Here is a 19,733-nt window from a genome sequence, read left to right on the forward strand (position 1 = left end):
ATAATCGGCACGGAAAACAATATAATGCTTGTTTAATATCACTCCAGACAAGCCAATCTCGGATATGTTTCTCACAATTCAAATTTCAAAATGTTAGTATGCTTTCTGGAAAAACTTGGTTATTCATATCTTTGGAAAATGTTTTAGGATTGCCAATATGACTTTTCATAACACAGTTTTCTATATCCAGCTGAGATGGAACCTGTTGCAAGAAGTCCAATGTCAATTCCAATATTACTCTTTTCTTCACCATGGCCAGATTCTGTATACATTGATGTACTCATTGCCTCACTTCCCTTTTCATCACTAACATTCACTTGTTCCTTCAAATCTCCTTTTCTCTCATATCCTCCATCCTCCAAATCCAAATTTGCGTCATCCACCTTTTGTGCAAGAATCACATTAGGATTTACTTGATGTGATGCTTTTTGAAAATCCAAACTGGCTTCATGAGATTCTGTCCTTTGTTTCAATTCTGCCTTTGGCTCACCTTGTTCTAAATCTAAAGTTTCATTTTTGTCAGTTTCTCTTGTTTTGCATTTAATGTCAACTTGAAATATTGTTTGCAGTCCTTTTTTATTAATCTCATCATGTTTTTGTTTTTCTTTACATTTTTGAGCTCCAGATTTTTGAGATAACATATTTAAGGCTGCTACCTGAAATGAAATATAGAACATAGAAATTTGATGTGTTGCTATCAAGAATGTCAGTGGGTCCTTTATGCTACAATTACAGCAATTACAGGGAACTTTACCTGTGGAATTATTTCTTCCTTTGCTTTCCTGTAAAGTCTTCTTTGCAGTCCACGATGAATCAGCATGGCTCAGGTCCCGTTTTCTTCTTCCTCCCGGGATTTGGCGGGAAAGCAAGGAGGAGGAGTCCGAGCAATACGTTTGAAGCTAGTAGGAATGAACACATGAGAACAATTGTTGATAGTCACTTTCACAAGTTTTTGTTTGTTGAATCTTGAATGCACTGTATTATGTCACTCAAAACTTCAAAAGTATTTTATCATTGTCATGGCTTCTATTGCTTCGTGATCTTGTACGCGAAAGTTCTCGCGCCGTTCTTTGCCTTAGTTTATAAGGACGTCTCCTTCTCGAGACAACGGCACATTTCAGTTTTTGTGATGTTTCGTGGACTTCATTGGGCCCCCTTGAGCTTCATAGACCCTGGAGCGATGTACCAGTTGCACCCCCCTCTCCTCGAGCCTGTGTGCCCCCCAAGTGCTGTAATAGTATGTAAGACATGATGGCATATTTGTAGAATCCCTGGTATCTAGTGTTTCAACCCATGTTGATCCCTGTAGTGATGTCTGTGCCATCATGGCACTTTAGTCTTTTTGAGTAATCTCTGGTGTCTACTGACCCCCTTTAACACTAGTCCCCCATACAGATGTCTGTGCCATTATGGCACTTAATGGTAGAGTAGTCCCTGGTGTTTAGTGATTTGGTGCTAGTGCTATAAAGACACTTAAATATATTCCTGGTTCCTAATGTTTCACCCCACCTTCATGATCTCCTTACTGTTGCCAGTGCTGTTAAGGCACATTACAGAGGAGTTATCTCTGGAGGCTAATGTTTCCCCAGTGCCTCATCAGTATAGGGATTGGCACTGGGAAAACACTATCCCTGGAAACTATTATTTCTCCCACCCTCGGCCCCTCTAGTGATGTTGCCAGTAAGGCACTTCACGGATGATTTGTACCTGTTATGATGGTATCTAGTGGTTCCCCCCACCCAGTCCCCATACTACTGCTGGTAATGTTAAGACACTTCACATATGAGTTATCCCTCATGCCTAGTGGCTTCCACATCCCCAATCCCCATAACATGGTCATGCTAGGTAGTTGAACATGGCCACGACATAATGGAGTCGGCCATGCTGATCTCCGCAACTGAGTGATTTCTTGAACTGCTCAGTGTGTAGATGCATTCCTGGAGGCAGTACCAGGGGACAGAGTAGATGCCTAATTAGAATATGCCTCTCCTCTCAGACTACCTCAATAGCAAACAACATGGCTGTTGAGCCAGCCTTATGCAGTGCTGCACATCTTTGTTCTAGAGCATTCTGTAGCACTGTGATAGGGTGGTTGCTGAATACCAAAATGGTACTGCGATGGTACCTTCATGAAATCTCCCTTGGTTTCTTCAGATAAGCAGTAAAGATCTTTCTACATTTGCAATAATAGTTAAAGGTGCAGTATTTAATATTAGATAAGTTCAGATCACCAAAAATAATGGTGTCTTGTAAAGCAACACTTCATAAATCATGAAGCAGTTTGTCTAACATTATAGCTGATTACTTTAGAAGTATGCTAGTTGTGGAAACAAGAATGACATATTTTCACCTCCTTTTCTTCTCTGCATCTTGTACAATACCCTTTTGCTTTTCTCATTGATTTGTGGGTCCTGTTTCTGTAGCTCTGGTTCTTTTTTATTATTCATTCTAGAAGATATGTCCCTCCAGTACGTATTGATTTCATGAAAGCAACTGCTTTCATTATGAAAAAGTTAAATTAATTTACAGCAAAATATGTGATTAGATATAATGCATAACTACCCTATTCTGTTTTATTATTCCTTCAGTATTTCCTTATTGTCTCTTAAAATAAGACTGTGTACCTAAAACTTAAAAAAGCTGAGATATAGCAGCTAGAAACAAGCCATTTCCAATAATGCTGAATTTACTGTTTTAGTTTGAATTGCTACATAAAGTTATATTCCTCACACCCCCTTTTTTGTCCCTCAGTACTGGGTCAAATCACTTGTCCACATGACCTGACTATTGTTTCCACATAGATAATGGAGACATGTAATAAGTTAACTTTATTTAGCTCAGTGCCAGCATGCATAATAGACTGTATAATATAATACCTGCATGCTGTTTTGCAGATTTCAATTCCTAATCTTTCTTTTTAAGTAAAATACACAGAAACACACAAACACAAACACTGATCGTACCGTGACAGATACAAGTTTCCCTATTTTTGACTGTCCGTCATTGTAATATTCACTTTATGGCTTTCAACAAACCTTTAGTCATGCTTTAAAAAATTGCCACTACAGCAAAAATTTCTGTTCCAGCATGGTTGCTTTGCTGTCCTGCAACAACATTTTTGAACTGTAGCTTGAAACACTTCTTTTTCACCTGGTATTATATGAGACCACGTTGAGGCCTCCTTCATTTGTGATGTTTTAAACAAAATGATCCAAGTAATTATTTGTGGAGTCCTTAGCAAGATTTATTCCTCCCAGGTAAGAAGTACACCAGTATATAGATCCCCTCTTCCTTTATTTATTTATTTATTTGCCAGGATAGTCCGACTGGACAACAAGTGTCCGTTTTCAGTGGAGTCCTGTGGAGAAAAAACTCCATAAGTTTATCGAGAGAAGAAAAATTTACAAAAGAGACATTACAGATAAAGCATACAGATTGTAGACTTTACAGCCATTAGTATACAATAAGAGTATATTCCCCCTTTTGGCTGAAAATACAAGTGTACAAAATATACAATGAGAGTAGATAAGAACCTGGTAGAGCATTGCAAGATATTTCACAAGTGAATAAGAGTATATAAATGTTTACATTTTCCATATATACATTCAAGCAAATATACATGTAAGAGTATACATACATATCTAGGCATACACATATATACATACATAGACATACACACACACACACACACACACACACACACACACACACACACATATATATATATATATATATATATATATATATATATATATATATATATATATATATATATCCACACATATGCACATATACATGTACACATGCACACACACACACACACACACACACACACACACACACACACACAGGAGGGTGTGGAGTTTTGTAGTCTGAGGTCAGAGGGAATAGATAGATAGATAGATAGATAGATAGATAGATAGATAGATAGACAGATAGACAGATAGATAGATAGATATATAGATAGAGAGATAGATAGAGATAGATAGATAGATAGATAGATAGATAGATAGATAGATAGATAGATAGATAGACAGACAGATAGATAGATAGACAGAGACAGATAGATAGATAGACAGACAGATAGATAGATAGACAGACAGACAGATAGATAGATAGATAGATAGATAGATAGATAGATAGATAGATGGAAGATAAATGAGTAGGAAAGTGTTAAGCTATCAGTTTACAGACTATTCAAGATGAGCCAATAATCTTATTCAAAAGTTCTCTCCAGCCTCAAGGAGTACAACACAGGATATTCCAGGGAAGTATTTGAGGCTTCCCATCCAGTTATCTAGGTTTACATTCAGGGCAGGAAGGTCTCTCAGATGCATAGAAAGGGCAAGATGAAGAGGGTAGCCATCCAGGCACAAGGTGTCAGGGCATGCATTCAGCAGATCTGTAGTCAGAACTGAAGCACATGAACTCTCTATTTATTTATTTATTTATTTTATTTTACATTTGTTCACTGAGAAAGTCCAACTGGATATGGATCCCTATTTTCAGCAGATGCCTGGGGAGAAAAGCTCCACAAAGATTAGATCTATGTGTGGTATAGTGCAATACCAGCCTTCAGAAAGTAATGACGTTGCTGCATTTGCAGTCAGGGCAGAATCACATAATTGCTTTGTGTGTGGTAGTAACCTATAGCAAGGCACATGTTATATATTTGTAGTAAGTGGTTCACTACAGCTTTAACTAGGCATTGATGAACTATTTGCTCTGTAAAGGAAAAGGAGGTCAATAAGGGTTGGATCATTCATGACCCAAAAGGCTAGACATAAGAATATGTGAGACCAAATACAGACAGAAAGCTGGAAGTCTGTCTGGGTGACTGAGGGTGTTGAGTCTTTTGATCCTTTTAGTAATAGATCTATGAGGAATCTCACATTGAGTGATATGTTGGGACAAAGTCAAGCCCAAAGGTCATTTTATTCAATGATATGTTTGATGAACAATGAGTAAACAGGAAATAAGATTTATTTTGATCCAGAGAATGTGAACTTTAGAAATTATATGAGTCAAATAAAAGGCCTTCTGAACTACTAAGATGACTTAATGTGCAAAATATGAGGAATTATCTACTAGATTGCCCGGATCCCTTACAATAATGTCTGATTTTAGGGATGTCTCATCTGTATGGTATGATATAGAAATGTGTTGATTACCAAAATGAACGGTGGTGCATTTTTTTCATGTTTAGTTGAGACCATTGTCCTTATACCAATTAACATAGTCTAACCCACGCTGAAGCCATTGAGAGTCAGTAAAGAATGAATAACAGTACTTAATTTACAATCATATAAAAGCTTAGATAATCATAAGCCTGGAGTGTTGGCTTAAAGATCTGAGAAACAGATGCCAGAGAAAAGAGGGCCTGACACTGACCCTGTGGTAGACAACTGGTAACTTTTTTGTTTTAAGTATTGGTACCTTTGACTCTAACTACTTGGGTTCTATCAGATAGTTGCTTAATTAGTCACACAATATATGAATTTCTATTAAAGTTTACAAGTCTGTTAATAATGCCTGCATGTGGAATAATGTCAATAGTTTTGACCAGGTCCAGATATGCTGTATGTATTGCATAACTGCTGTCCACTAATTCATTGACATTTTCCAAAGAATTTTTGAGGTTAAAGAGGTAAGACCTACCTTTGACAAAGCCAAATTGATGAAGCTATAGAGTAAAAAGATTTTCAAAATCCATATTAATGAGGTCTATGATAATACATCCTGTAGCTTTAACATATGTAATTAGTCAGAATAATAGGTTTATAGTTACCAAGGCCCATGGTTGGCAGTTTCTAAATACCTCATTATATTTGTTGCAGATAGGCACTTCCTTATCAGTCCGGTTATTTATGTTGGAGTAGACTATAACAGAATTTATTTAGGTTATCATGCAACTGGAAGGGTGGCACAGTGGCACAGCGGCACAGCGGATAATGTTGTCACCTCACAGTAAGAGGTTCCCTGGCTTGATTCTCAGCTGGGGTTGCTTCTACGCAGAGTCTGCATGTCCTCCCTGTGTTCACATGGGTTTCCTCTAACATTGCAAAGACATGCAGTAGGTGCACTGGACACTCTAAATTGGCCATAGGTGTGAGTGTGCATGAGAAAAAGTGGTGTAGAAGAACTACTGTGATAAGGTTAGCCACCTGGCAGTGTAAACCTTGGCTTTAGCTGATTGTCACTGTTGCATTTACACCCTTACCCCATGTGCAAAAATGGGACAAAGGGATTGTGGGTGGATGGATGGATGCAACTGAAAAATGTTGCTTTGAGAATTCCCTAAACAAAGAGGTATTTTTGTGAGAAGACCCACTATTTCTAAAAGAAAATATCACTGATGTGTGCTTAACAAGAGAAGACCACATATGGAGGTGTGTAAGAAAGAAGTAACCATTTTTGTGAGAAAGAGATCAAGGAAAGAAAAAAAAAGTATTTAGGCTCTCAGTAGGATGGTTAACAATTTGTACAAGGGAGTTAGATTTATAATATCAAAGAAGCCCTCGACATGCCAATTGCATTGTTGGTCAACCAGTGTAGTGAATGATAGTTGAAGTCCCCAGATAAGTATTAAGATTAATGAGGATTTCAACATTAATAAAGCTATCTTTGCCATAAGAAGACATACAGGGTGTGCTATATTTTAAATGGCTATGAAGTTATAATTTACATTGTTTTGTACTTTGACAAATTAAAATGTGTTGTCCTGAGGACTCATTCATAAAATGATGACCTCCATGACAAATACTGATACTCCCCTCCAATATATTTGGAGTGCTATAGGAAAGCAGGACAGCTTACTAGCCTCTTCTTTGTATAAGACAGAAGGGTAGAATGTACTGGACCTGAAAATGATGATAATATAGAATGTGGTTAAAGGATCTCAGAATATGAGATAATGACTGCTGTACACTCTGGACCCATTAAGTAATAGTAAATGCTCCAGACACTGTAAAAGTAGCCGACTCCAAATCTAGCTTCAGACAAGTGACAAGTGGAGTACCTCAGGGTTCATTCCTAGGACCAATATTGTTTGGCATCTACTTCTCTGAAGTACAGGCCAACACTAAGGGACTCTGTCTAACAAAGTTTGCAGATAACTGCAAACTAGGAGCCATTATTGAATCCCGAAATTATGTGGATACTATACAAAAGGGCCTTACAGAAACAGATGCTTGGTGCCAGAGTCATGGGCTCAAGCTCAGTGCCAAGAAATGTATAGTTATCCCCTTTGGGAAAAACATATACCCATGAATTACCACATAGGAGGCAGTACACTAAACACCGAAAGTGTGATAAGAGACTCAGGGACACAGGTGGACAGCGGTCTCACCTTCGATAATCACATCGGCACAACAGTCAGGAAATCCTTCTATGTGGCACACCTCATCACTAAGGGTTTTTCATCCAGAAAAATGGAGGTTATTGTCCCACTGTACTCATCCCTCATTAGACCCATTATAGACTACATCTCCCCGTTTGGTATATACCTCTCAAGACATCTGCAAATACTGGAAAGGCTGCAGAAATAGCTCACTAAAAGAATCACAGGCCTAAAGCAGATGCCCTACGCTGACCGGCTTAAAAATCTCCAGCTATACTCTGGCGCATATCGTCTACTCCGAGGCGATCTCTGCTTAACATACAAGGCCATGTCAAACCCAGAGCTTTTGGACATGCTACACTTAAAGAAATCCCAATCCCTCAGAGCCACATGCTCCAGGGATTTAAACCTTGTCATCACAATAAACAAAACATACTGGAGGGATAGGTTCCTGACCCAGAGACGCCCCAAACTCTGGAATAGACTGCCCATACATGTCAAGCAGAGCACCTCTTTGGCCCTCTTCAAAAGGAACCTTGATGATTGGATGGGAGAAAGGAAATTCACCCCTGGGGTCACATCAGTTGCCCTGCTAGACAGGGGCCCAGGGAATTAAATAGTGTGGGAAGAAATAGCCAGGGAATTGTTATGGCTAGGCTTGTATAGACCCCTAGGGCCGATAGCCTAGTACCAAACTATGAACCTATAAACCTATAATTAAGAGTGACAGCAATATATAGGAACAGCAAAATAATGGGTAAGAGTTGGCAAATTTAAATCTGATAGCTTTATCATATAGCTTCAAGTGCAGTAATTGAGAACAATATCTTAATTTTCCATAGCAGTGGAACAGTCAGTATAAACAGCAATACAATCAACAGCAGCAGCAGTGATCAAATGTGAGACCAAGCATAATCAGAAGTTGATATAATAGGTAATTTGGTCTCTACCTAACTAGTCGCAGTAGTGAGTAGTAGACTGACTCAATAGATGTAGGTGCACTAACTATAGACCTCTACCTACAGGTTGTCTTAACAAGTAGTTCCAAGTGCAGTTAATGTAAAACATATGGTTACAATGTAATCACTATAGAGCAGTTGGCCCAAGTAGCAAATGTATATCAGAGTGTAATCCAATACCCTGTAGTGCAGCACTGTAGAACAGTAGTATTAAATGCCATAGCAATCCGCCAGTCAGTAACAAGAAGTAAAGCAACAGCATCAATGATCAAACTGTGCAATTCATAATGGGAATAAAATGCTCATTTGGTTTCTATTTACCTAATATCAGTAATAAGCAACAGTGCAAAATTACCTGAAGTAGCGCTAGCAACAGTACAGCATTACGTACTACAATGCTAGTAGTGGAGGCTGCAACAGCAACTAGGTGCAACAGTGCAATGCTACTTAAATATAATAATGCAAAAGTCATCACAGTAACATTTCTAATTTCAAAGATTCACCTAAATGAAATGCAATCAATGAGTTAATATGTTAGAAAAGAGTCAACTAAATTGGTCACAACAGTGCAACTAAGCTTAGACAGAGACACAGAGAACTGTATATTATTTAAGCATGTAAAGGTTGCTTTACCTTTTTGGGGTTACACTGTTAGGCTAGTTACTCAATAGGATTGACATTGCATGTCAACATGATAAACTGAGCATTATCTTCAGGTATGTAAAGTCTGAATGCCTCCACCCCAACAGAGAATGTCCAAACAAAATCCAGCAATGCCCCTGCAGAAGCTGATCAATGAAAAGATTGGACATTGAAATCTTTCACTGGAGCCAGGTTTGGGTGACTGTAATATGACATTGTCTAGACGTTCATAAAAGGTTGAAACACTGCAAATTTAGATAGATAGATGTTTAAGTAGGTAAACACAAAGATAGATGATAGATGGATAAATAAGAAAATAAATAAATAACATTTTTACAATTTAATTGAGTGAATTGTTTTCTCAGTGCAGTTAAGTGTTTTACAGTGAAGTAGTGACTTCTGTGTTCACATTTTATTTCTTATTAAACACAGCACATTAGTTTCAAAGGTGAAAGTCACCAAGAAGCAGGTTTCTGTGCCTACTGTGCAGAGAAGCATCTACACATTTCAGCAGATCTTCTTTGGAGGCTTGTCATAACAGTAAATCATAACATTTGAGTATACACACCTTTTGTTCCTTTTTGGCCATCCAAATTCTGTTCCTTTTGTGTAACTAGATTTGTTTTAGCAGTCCCACTACTTTTTATCATCACTATTGACGGGACTTGAGACTACAAAAGTATGACAAAGGTTAACTGAGACAATTGTATGTAGGCAGCTGCAGGAATAAAAGCCTTTTTGATGAAAAAAGACATTGCAGATATTTATGTAGTTATTATTATTATTATTATTATTATTATTATTATTATTATTATTATTTTCATTATTATTATTATTATTATTATTATTATTGCCACTGGTATTATTGAAATTATTATGATATTGTAATTAAATAGTTGTACTATAGTGTATTACTTGTATAATGACATTGCTGCTGTGTATTGACTGTATTAATTATTTTTTCCTTCCTGTATTGCCATGCATTAACCTTACCAATCTGATGATCTATAATGTGGCAATATACATCTACTTTAATGAGAAATCTCTGTTCACTTACTTGGAAAACAGAGTGCATGAAGTCATGATAAACAAAAGATTTATTTTTTTTCTAGCTGGAAAACCAGGGCATCATGGCTATCTGCACTAATGTCTGCTTTCTTTACAGCTCAAATAAATGCAGAACAAATGGCATCGCTCAAGTAGAATGGACTTCAAATCTGGACATATGAACTAGATATTAGCTTTCTCTGGAGCATTAAAGTGTCAGGAAGTCAAAAAGTTAATAAACTCTGAGGATGCTGTAAAAAAATAATTTTTACAAATCAAATTCCTTCCTCCCAAGACATATCTTTATCAAAGAGCAATAAACATGGTCAGAGAAAAACAACCCTGTGTTTCCCAAACTTAAACACTAATATAAAAAGATTTATATGACGGTAACTACAAGATGAGCAATCCACAGCAGAGAACAAGGACATGCCAAGTTTTCCCTTATTTCATCATGAGACATATACTATGAAAGGAACTTGTTGAGTCAGTCAGTCATGGTAAATGTGAGATGCCAAGCAGGGTTCTATACATAGACATATACTGAAGGTGTTAGATCTGGGCTCTTAGATGCCCCAGTTACACAGAAATGTTGTTTCACCAACCAGCATATGATATTGTTAGAGATCTTAACCAAAGGGGAGAGACAAGGTCTTCCTTTAAAGAGATTCATCACCCTCCTGTCCCACAGATTCAGAAGAATTATCTCTGCATTTTGAGCCATTTTATAGTAAAGGAATGTACACTCAATAACATTTTAGAAAAAGACAGTTTAGACGAAGCAGCTCTTGTTTACTTCAAGTTCACAACAAAGGTCAAATACAATCAACAATTATCCAAATAATTGCACTATTCATTTATCCCCACCCCTTCTCCAGGTCCAGTAGGTGATAGCATTCAATATCACCTTCTAACTGAATGACAGCAAATAAACTCAGACAAACAAGATCTTTAGAGAATGTGTTAGTGTTGCACCAAAGAATTTCAAGAGAATTCCCACAGATAATTTATTTTTTGCAAACACAACTGTATCAAATAGCACTGACTGTTCTTGTAATGGATCAGTTATTATCAAAGAAAGAAAATAATCCAGTGATTATGATCCAAACAAGTCAAGTTTTTTTTTAGGCTACTTCTAGCCCCTAAAATGTAAAATAACTCAAGACTGCTAGTATATTTTTTAGACCATAACAAGTCCGGAAACACAGTATTATTCAAGATGGTGACTCTAAAAGCACTTGCACCATTGAAAGAATGTTCTTGCATGGCAATTCCAGACGTGGAAAATTCCTATTTCTACTTTCTAGTAAGACAATTTCATAGTCAGTATCCCACTTTTCAGACAGTTCAGCAATGTGTTCAGTTTTCCTCTCTGCTGACAATGGATACCCCAGAGAGTAATTGTCAAATATTTATAGGCAATAGTTGCAGATCTCACAAAGCAAAACATAACTATATTCCCTTATCTGGATGCTTGTTTTCAGTAACACATACAGATGTAAAATAAGTGTTACTACAGCATTTACTTTTGACAGTTTTCCTGATGCTGTCTTGGGAACAGCAAACATTATGAGAAATCTTCCCTGACTCCTTCACTATCAGTAATCTTTTTGACAGTAGTTGTTTATTTAAGCATTTCCTAACCAATATAAGCAGACATATTCAAATGCTCCTGACAGACTTTCCTCAGCTGCAAACCATTACAGCAAGATAATTCCTAAATACAGTTTGTTATATGTCATCATGCATCCTCTTAGTTCCTCACAAAAAGGGCTGCACATGAGGAAAACACAGTGGTTTGTGAGAAACATTTGTAGTCATTCTGCAGATTCTGTAGAGCTATCAAGTCTGCCAAAGCTATCTGTGAGAAAACAGCTCCTGTGACTGATAGAGATTCATAGCCTACACCTAGCAATGAGAATACCATCTACAACTACCACAACATCTAGCAATAGTTAATATCTAATAATCTGGCAGGTGGCTTAGAAGATTTAGGAACTGTTAAAAGCCATTTCATATGGTCCTGCAGTGCAAGGTTTGATTCCCTCAGCCTCCTGTATGATTCTGAGCAAGTCACCTATCCAGAAACTGCTCCTGGATTGAGTTTGAAAAAGGTCCATGGAGGTCAATTCTCTACCCCAGAAAACAAATGTAAACAAACTATAAATTCTTCAGATTATGCCTTTGCTGCCAATTTTAACAACCAGTCCTTCCAAGTCTTCTGCTTGCAACAAGAAATATCTCTTCACATCAATCTGAAAGAAATGAAAGTAGTCCACTAAGCCTTAATATCTTTGTGAGAAAGCTTGTGTCCAGAAGACCTGTAAATCAACGCAGCACAACACAGCACATAGTACATTATCAATCAAGGAGGAATGCAATATTTCTGGTTTTACAAAAAGTCTCTGCAAATTTTGAATTTAGTTGCACATCATAATCTCTAACTTCCAGCAGTGTATCTCTCCATTGCCCAGTCACCTGGTAGACTCCTTACACAAAAAGTTATCTATAGTCCACAAAGGAAAATTGGATCCACAGACCTTTAAAATTTTGTGCAAGTACAATCTATGTCAAAAGTAGATTATTTGCAACACATCTCAACAGTTATCAGTATACCTTTAGTTTTGCAGTTCCTCTTGAGGGATTTAGGGGGAAGAGAAGCCTTCACTTCTCTCTAGACTCAGAACTCTGACCTTACTGTATATCTTCGCACTATTTCCTCCTATTCAAAAACTCTATTATAATTAAGACAAGCTCATTCTGTCAGCAGCATTTTGGCTAGGACAACCATGAGCCTTATCATTCTACTTCTGTGATACTTACCTCTCGCAAGTCATTACTACTACTGAAGTAATGTAAGATATTATATTCCAGTTTCAAGGAATTAAATCTATTTCATGTTTTTGTTATTTTATTTTATTTTATTTATGTTTGCTTACCATAGTAGTGCACTGATCTCACTGGACCAATTCCAGGCACAGCCTGTATGAACACAATCACAATGGTAAGATCAAGACAGTGTAAGACAAGATCATTAATTGATATGAGTAGTTACAATGTGTGAGAAAGTGCAACCTTTGCAATATGGAATTAGTAAAAATATAAAAAAAAATAGAAGTAATAACACACCCCCAACAAATAAATAAATAAAAAAGACACACATTCACATAAAAGAGAGAGGGAATATGCATGTATTTCTAGGGGTCATTTACAGCTTTAAAATAATGTCCAAATGTCTATTGTTTGTAGGTCAAAACTATAATTCCCAGCATAGGTTCTTTCTCCATTGAAGTTCCATACATCGTAAAGGATACCAAAAGACCAAATATAAAGCAATATTATTACCAAGACTTGAAGAGAATTGCCTGTTGAACTACCTCAGAAGGTCTGGATCAACTGGATTATCTTATTTATTCCAAAGTCTTTTGCTACCTAAACAGCCTGCTTCATTCAAGCTTAGCATATTCTTCCCTCAATTCTTACGTAGGAGCAATTCTGCATGAGTCCTGGTACATCATCATATACCTGAAAATCCATCTATTGAGATACTTTGTAAGGTAATTCTTTGCTTAGAGTACCAAAAAGACAATTATCTCTACCATGAGACTTGAGTTTCATGCTGGAAAAAAAAAGACTTAACTGAAAAGGAACAAGAACATTAAATACAGGTGTCTGTTACTTCTAAGAGAGGTACTCCAGAGCTATAAGGTCTAATGCAAACTTTATCCATTTTTTTCAGAATGAAACATGCAATTGATTATTAATTCTTCCTTCATGCTAAAGGTTATCTCAGTAATGACACATGGTCTATCCAACTGACAGTTTTCTATCAAAATTTCCAGAATTAAAGAGAAAATCTTTTAACACATGCTAGATGTCTGCAGGTAACTCTGAAAATGTGGTCAGTGTGGCTAGCCATTTGCTATGCTTTGCAATGCACTTTTACAGCATATTATACTACAGCAGCAATTACAACTTCAGCAGCTTACATTACAAATGTTTGTACTCAAGATGCATTGGAAGCTGGTACATAAACAGCAGGCCACACATTCACCACATTCACCCCATATTACAGACTAAAAGCACAATCTAGGGGCATGACAGATTTTGATATGGCATGCTGCAGAGAGTCCTCCAGCTGTCTACTTCCCAGGGTTAACAACATGCTGCTTGATTAATTGTTATAGTGTTCTTCCCTTCAAAATGTGACACAGTTCTGTGAGGAAGTTGCCACAAAAGTAAACCTTTGCACTGAGGTTACTGAAATGCCATAAAAGTACATATTTAGTGAGATTACTGTAACAGCATATCTGTTTTCCCTCCATCACAGCATTGGGAAATTGTGCGTAGTTGTTTCTGAAACTTAAGATTTTTCAAGTGTTTCTCAAAGTTATTTTTAGAAACTCAGTACAATTAGTTGGGCTCCGTTTTCATCTGGGTCTTGTCTTCCATAACCATGATTCTCTAGGATGATCTTGAAGAACAAAGCTAATCTGGAAACATTTAGAAACTTTTCTAAGGCAATTTTCCTACTATTAAGTGATAATCTGTCAAAATTCCAAGCCTCTCCCTCAAATCATGGGGGCACTGCTGCATATGGGGAATTGTTCACAGAAACACTGAACAATTTACAGTCTAGCACTTACTCAGACCTAATAGCAAGCATTAATATACCCCGACACTTGATTGCCCAGCAAGGCAAGGCTCATTATTCACCCCTCACCAACCAAGTGACTAAGCAGCTCACCCTACTATTCAGGCATGACCAAAGGGGAATTTCAGGTATACTCTCCAGTCCAGCTGGTGAACCTGGGTATCCTGAGGCAATGTTACAATTGCCTCATGTACACAGACAACCCTCTCCTCCTACCACAAAACATTAACATATGCGAGAGATGCAATTATATAGCTAAACTGGAGGCTAAGCTCTTTCCACCCAATACTGAAACAGGCAGTCATGAGGAGAAGGTTAACACTTGCACCACAGCTCCAGCCTCACATAGATTTACTAAATCAGCACTGGCAAAACATACACATAAATACACAAAATCATACTCGGAGGCTGTAAATAAAAACCTGCAAAAGCATCAGAGACCTCCAAAGCAGACACCCAAAAAACCTGCACCTCCCTTCACAAACCAGACAACACATAAAACACAAAATCAGTGTGCCGCACAATCACAGCCCTTAAGGCGAAATAACATACCTAACACACTAGTAATAGGTGTCTCTATAGACAGGCACACTGACATCCCACTCACTAGGCTGGACAAGGAGAAGGTTACTGTTAGCTGCCTGTCGGGAGCCAGACTCCGCCACATAACACAAGCACTCAGGTCACTCCAGAACAAGTACAAATATGACTCTGTCATTGTTCATGTTGGTGTGAATGACATGAGACATACCTCCCTGGACTACAAGAAAAGAGACATGGAAGAGCTCTCTGATTATGTAGCCCAGGCGGGTATGACCCTGACCCTGAGTAGCATCCTGCCCTCACCAAGAATGTTATCGCAGTATAAAAAAAAATATCAATTTCAACAATTGGCTAAGCTTCTGGTGTCATTCAAAGGGGATCCAGTGTTTGTCAGCCTTGGACAACATACTTGACAAGCCACATTGCTTTGCAAGAGATGGCTTGCACCTGTCACCCCTAGGCTTTCGAATACTGGCCAAGGCTCTTGCTGCCCCCAAAGTGCCTTTTTTAGGCAAGGCTCAAAAGTCAAACCCATCTCCGTAAACAGCACAAATAAAAAAATGAGGGTTTTGCTACTCAATGCCAGGAGTTTAAATCTAAAAATGCACACGCTCGAAGCACTCCTCAGTACGGAGAACGTTGACATCTGTGCAGTAACTGAAACCTGGTTCAAAACTCCACAGAGCACCCCAGCAATACCGGCTACAACTCATACCACACATTTCGGCCACAGAACATGGACCGAAGCACAAATGGAGGGGGTGTATCCATATTCATCAAGGATACCTACACCTCCAGGTTAGTGATGCAGCATGATACCTCTGAGATCATCCATGTGCAGCTAACATCGGGCAAATCTGCAATGCAAATTGTGGCCTGCTACAGATCACCCTCCATGACCCAGGACCACCAGTCCACCTTTCTGGAGACACTGGAAAACATGAAGGTCCTACCGAACACCCTGATATAGAGTGATTTCAATTACCCTATCGTAAACTGGGAAAACTACTCAAGTACAAACTCACAGGTCCAGCGCTTCCTGGAATTTATCAACTCAAATGCCCTGGATCAGCTGGTAAACTCCCCTACCAGAGGTGAAAACATATTGGACCTGGTCATCACCAAAATGAGAGATAGGTGTTCTGCACCAGAGGTCAACCCATCACTGGTTAGATAAGACCATAAACTAATCACTCTGGATGTCCACACCACACCACCACCCCCAACCAAGTCAATCACAGTGAAAATCTTTTCTATAGCAAACTTCACCTTACTTAAGACAGAGGTGGTAAGTTTCACAGCCGCCACGCTAAAGGATAACAGTGTCCAAGATGCAGGAACCTTTGCAAATGCACTCTGTGAGCACCTACAAGGATGTATGGATGGATCGTAACATCCCTAGCATAACCAAGACTCACTCCCCTAAGAGAAGGAAATTAGTCTGGTGGACCCCTGCCATAAACAGGCTATACAATAGAAGGAGAAAACTAGTTCAGAAAAAAAGCAAATCCCAAGAAAGAAAGACATCCCTGATCAGTATCAGTAAGAAACTAAGGTCCCTCATAAAATCATCCAAGGCTAACTTCAAAAGAAAAATAGCCAAGGAGTCGAAAGATAACCACAAAGCCTTCTTTAGCTATGTCAAGAATCTAAGTGGCAACTCACAGAAATGCTCTGAGCTAGTGCAAAATAGCAGAAAATATACTGAACCTACTGATGTTGCCAACATCCTGGCAGATAGATTCAGTGCAAACTTTATCACCCTCTCACCCCCAAAAGGGCCCACAACAATACCGGAAAAGTGTAGTGTCCCAAAAATCACAGACACACAGGTGAAAACAACCCTTTCAAAAGTCAAAAGCACATCATCAGTGGGGCCAGATGGTGGCCCAGGCTGCATCTTACATGAACTACAGAACTAACTAACCCCCCACCTAAACACACTGTTCAGCCTCAGCCTCTCCACAGGCTATGTGCCCATAGAATGGCGCACAGCAATGGTTATTCCGCTCCACAAAGGAGGGGTCACAATTGACCCTGGTAACTATCACCCCATAAGCCTGACTAACCTGGTCTGCAAGGTGCATCATCATGGAACTTATTAACAAAGACGTTGGGAACCTCCAAACACTTGACCCAACCCAGTTCGGCTTTGTTAAGGGCAGATCATGCCTACTAAACCTGGTTGACTTCTTTGAGATGTCACCAAGGGAAGGTAATTCACACAGCTTACCTTGACCTCACCAAGACTTTTGACACCATTCCCCACTCGGGAATTATAGAAAAACTCACCAGCCTAAACATAAACCCCTACGTCACGAGATGGGTTGCCAACTGGCTTACAGACAGAACTCACACGGTAAGAATAGCGGGCTCCAGGTCCGACTCTAAACCAGTTACAAGTGGTGTCCTACAAGGCTTGGTCCTGAGACCCCTACTGTTTGGCATATACTTCTCAGAAGTACAGGCAAACATAGGAGGACTATGGCTAACCAAGTCCTCCAATGACTGCAAACTGGTAGCCATAACTGACTCTCCAGCTGACACAGACATTCTCCAAAAGGGCCTTACTGAGATGGATATCTAGTGTCAAAGTTATGGTCTCAAGCTAAATGCCAAAAAATGCATAGTCATCCCATTTGGGAAAAACAAAACACCCATGAATTACCACATAGGTGGCAGCCCCCTTAATAGGAGAGGTAATAAGAGATCTGGGGACCCAGGTAGATAGTAATCTCTCCTTTGACAATCATATTGCTAAAGTAGTTAGGAAATCCTGCTATATAGCCCATCTAATTACTAAAGGGTTCACATCTAGAAATAAGGAGGTTATACTGTCCCTCTACTCATCACTCATCAGACCCATCATAGAGTACAATGCCCCATTTGGGATGTACCTCACAAGACACTTCCAACAGCTGGAAAGACCACAAAAGTACCTCAACAAGAGGATTACTGGCCTCAAACATATGTCCTATGCAGCCCGACTAGACTATACTCAGTGGCATATCGCTTACTCAGAGGTGATCTCTGCCTGACTTACAAAGCCATGTCCAACTCAGAATTGATGGACCTAAAGAAATCCAAGTCACTGTGAGCCACTCGCTTTATTGAACTAAACCTCGCCACAAAAATAAATAGAACATGCTGGAGGGATAGATTCCTGTCAAAGAGACTCCCCATGCTTTGGAACAAAATTCCTAACTACATTAGGCAGAGCCCCTCACTAACACTCTTCAAAAAAACCTTGACGAGTGGATGGGTAACATAAAATACACCCCTGGGATCACTTCATTGGCTCTTCTTGACAGAGGCTCAGTAAATTAATCAATGGGGTGGCAAAAGCTGACACACTCTGGTTAGGCTTATAAATGCCCTCGGGCAGATAGCCTAGTACCTACCTATGAACCTATTAAACTATGAGTATTTTAATAGCTGCATAGATCAGTAAGTACAGAAAAAAATAAAAAAAACCCCAAAACAAGCCACCCTGGTGGAATCAGAATATCAATAGCTTGTATAATAAAAAGAAGAAAATCATGGCAAAAATTAGGAGGTACAGCATATAGCAAGATAACATCTCTCTCATCAATCTAAACAAGCAACTCAGAGCACAAATCAGGTCTACCAAAGTCAAAAGTAAGGTAAAATTCAAGTCCCGAGCTGATGACAACTATAAGAAACTTTTTAGCTATGTCCATACCCTCAAAGGAAATACAGAACTATGTGCAGAACTAATTGTTAATAGAGCCACCTACATGGAGCTAGAAGATAAATTCAGGTCCAGTTTTACCAACCCATCCACCCAAGTTCCCTTCAAGAAATACAATCAAATATAACTTCCTTAACTACCACTAAAGAGTAGGTCCTGAATGCAGTCTCTGAGGTCAAGGACATTATATCAATGGACCCTTAAAATATCTTAGGTTGCTTCCTAAATAGCATGAAACAACCTATGGGACCATATAAAATCACTATTTAGCCATAACCTCCAGGCAAGCTGCATGCCTCACAAATGGAGAATGGCTACCATCATTCTGCACGAGGGTGGGCCATTTATAGATCAGGGAAACTATAGACCCATAGTTCTCACTAGTCTCATAGTCAAAGTCATGGAAACAATTATCATGGAAATGATTAATAATGACATAGGAAACTTCCAGACACTGGATCCAACCCAGTTTGGTTTTCTAAAGAGAAGGGCATGCCTACTCAAAATGGTAAAGTCACTAAAGCAATGGATGAGGGTAAAACAGTGCATACTGCCTACTTTGACCTGGCCAGGGTATTTAATTTAATTTCCCACTTGGGCATTGTAGACAAACTTACAAAATTAGGTATTAACCTCTATTTCATCCACTGGATAGCCATCTGGCTCACAGACAAGAATGAGGAAGGATTGGGGATCCATCACCAGTGGTGTCCATTAGGGCAGTCTCACATAGCTACTAGAATCCTCTAAGAAGGGCTGACACAAACAAATAACTGGTGTCAGATTTATGGCCTAAAACTCAATGCCAAGAAATGTATAATAGTATCCCTCAGGAAG

The 19,733-nt window shown here is 38.8% G+C and overlaps 1 protein-coding gene across 2 annotated transcripts in view; it reads left to right on the forward strand.

Moving 5' to 3' along the window:
• PDE1A (phosphodiesterase 1A) overlaps positions 1–19,733 on the forward strand; it is a 2,023,853-nt gene that overhangs the window by 1,678,723 nt on the left and 325,397 nt on the right. The gene's annotated exons all lie outside the window — the stretch shown is intronic.

Source organism: Protopterus annectens, chromosome 6.part0, assembly GCF_019279795.1.
Source record: "Protopterus annectens isolate FY-2018-M chromosome 6.part0, PAN1.0, whole genome shotgun sequence".
Lineage (NCBI taxonomy): Eukaryota > Metazoa > Chordata > Ceratodontiformes > Protopteridae > Protopterus > Protopterus annectens.